Source organism: Mus pahari, chromosome 17 (assembly GCF_900095145.1).
Source record: "Mus pahari chromosome 17, PAHARI_EIJ_v1.1, whole genome shotgun sequence".
Classification (NCBI taxonomy): Eukaryota; Metazoa; Chordata; class Mammalia; order Rodentia; family Muridae; genus Mus; species Mus pahari.
In genome coordinates, this window is record NC_034606.1 from 9,570,769 (window position 1) to 9,573,347 (window position 2,579).

A 2,579-nucleotide genomic window follows, 5' to 3' on the forward strand; every position below is an offset into this window, starting at 1 on the left:
CTCTCTCTCTCTCTCTCTCTCCCTGCATTTCTATAATAAAGCTCTTAAACCATAGAGTCTCACTCTGGTCAGGTCAGTGTTGGGAACTTCTTCCCCTATTCCCTCTTTCCCACAACCCTGGTGGCTTTAGCAAAGTAACTCAGGGGTGGGGGTGGGGGGTGTTCCTGGTCCGGGCTGCCCCCTTCTCCACCCCCTGCGGCGTGGGTCAGAGGCAATGCCCACTCAGGGCTGAGTGGAAAGCACCTGGCAGTCTCCCCATGCCTGATTGACCAGAGAATAGGGAACCTCTGGCGGGGTGTGAGCATATTTTTATTATCCCGCTTCTCCCCAGGCTTCCCAGGCTCCCCCTTTTCTGTTTTATTCCCAACATGTTCGTGCCAATCATATGCCACCCATTTCTCCTGAGCACTCACCTTCAATAGAAGGCAGAAACAAAAATAGAGAGCAAGACTCTTAAAGTACTTCTCACTTGGCATGATCATCTATATCCTGCTTTTCCCCTGCCAAGGCCCCTCCCCCACCTATGGTCCCTTTTACTTTTCTACTCTGTGCTCTATACTCGTGTCTGAGAATTTGGAGCTAGGAACCCATAGACAAACAAGGTCATGTCTGTCTTGGTCTGTGTTACCTCACTCAATATATTTTTTCTAGGTCTCCCTGGTACCCCCATTCTGTTCTCAGCTATTCTGTGGTGTCCAGCGGTGTCTGGGATGCCCGAGGCTGAGAACCTGGTACCTAGGGCTGCCCCTTGTCCACCACCCACCGAGCTGGGATTCTGTGGCTTCCCATAGCCAGACACTCACTCAGGGCCATATGGAAAGCGTGAGGCAGTCCTTCCTCGTCCACTCACCCAGAGCACCAGAGAGCAGCCTTGTTGGTCATCAATGGGAGGAGAGATCCTCAGTCCTGTGAAGGCTCTACGCCCCTGTATAGGGGAATGCCAAGGCCAGGAAACAGGAGTAGGTGGATTGGAGAGCAGGGGGAGTGGGGATATGGGGTTTTCAGAGGAGAAACCAGGAAAGGGGATGTCATTTGAAATGCAAAGAAAGAAAATATCTAATAGAAAGAAACATTTTAAAACATTTTGCGTCTCTCTATTTACTAAATATGATGAATTTCTTTTGAATGATCTCTTGGCAATCTTTAATCTGTTCTACAGAGATATCTCTGTTTAGACCCTGCTTGTTTGTTTTCTTTATTCATCTGTTTTTTTAAATACCTTGCATATTCTGAATAGTAATCTTCTGTCAGTTGTATAGCTGGCAAAGATTATCTTTCATAATTCTGTAGGAATTTTCTTCACTTGATTGATTGTTTCTTTAATTGTACAGAAACTTCTCAGTTATATGTTATCCCAGTTGTCAGTTGTTTGATACAGCCTCAAGGAATCATGTTATTTTATATTTATCTAAAACTATCTATAGTACATGTGTCTGTGTGTGTGTTTGTGTGTGTGTGTGTGTGTGTGTGTGTGTGTTATGTAAGATAACCAAATAGACTTACAGTACTCCCCACCAAAACCACAGACTAACACAAACCCTTGTACCAGCACAAGAAATGTCATTTTTAATGGTGGGTCAGGTTGGCTCCAAAATAATATAGTTTACCAATGTATCCCTTGATTGTGTCTCAGTGATTAAGGGTTGAGCCCTAAATTTGAAGACATTATAGACCTAGGACACAGGACTTAGATGATTCAAGCAGGATCTGACCTGAAAGGGTCTCCCTTGAATTCTAGTTTTCATGGTTGTGTGCATGTGAGTGCATTGTGTGCATGTGTGTGTACATATGTGTGCTGTGTGTGTTGTGTGTGTGCATGCATGTGCCCATGTGTGTGCATGATTTTTAAACAATAATAATCCAAGAAAAAAAAGAGTAGAGGGTTCTGTGACTGTTTAAAGAAGGGCAGTTGGGAAAGGTTGGACGAGAAGTGGCAGGCAGAGTTATATAATTCTATTTCAAATGAAAGAGGAAAAATAACTCTCAATAGTAGCAAAGGTAGAAAATAGTGAGGAGAGAATTCTAGCACATCAATTTTAAGTTTAGACCATGTATTTAGAGCATGGGTCATTCTTGAAGTACAATTGTTTTTGTCCTATTCTTTGTCACAGGTATTATGGTGTGGTTTCTTTCTTTCTTTTTCTTTTTTTAAATTCCCTTCAATTTAGCTCCATGTGTCTTTATCATACCTCCATAAGAGATCTTTGAAATACACATCACATAGGCATTTTCATCATCTCTAACAGCTCTCTATGTCATACAACAATTTCTTCATGTAAAGCAAACATTTTCTTTTTTTTTTTTTTTTTCTTAAAAATATTTTTTTATTCATAATGAATGCAGGAACTCAGATTCAAAGCCTGTGGGTATGAAGTACTGGGCAATTCCACAGGGGAGTGAAGAGTCATTTCAGAAGGAACTTGGGGTGATTTAAGTGATAGTTTCAGTCACCAATAAAATTCTAAACGAACAAGCACACACATGCATATGTGTGCTGCACACTGCAGAGTTCACCTTACCATGCTCACAAAGAGGCAGATATTTTGCTAATATGAAGTTCTTTTGGATTTCTATCTCTT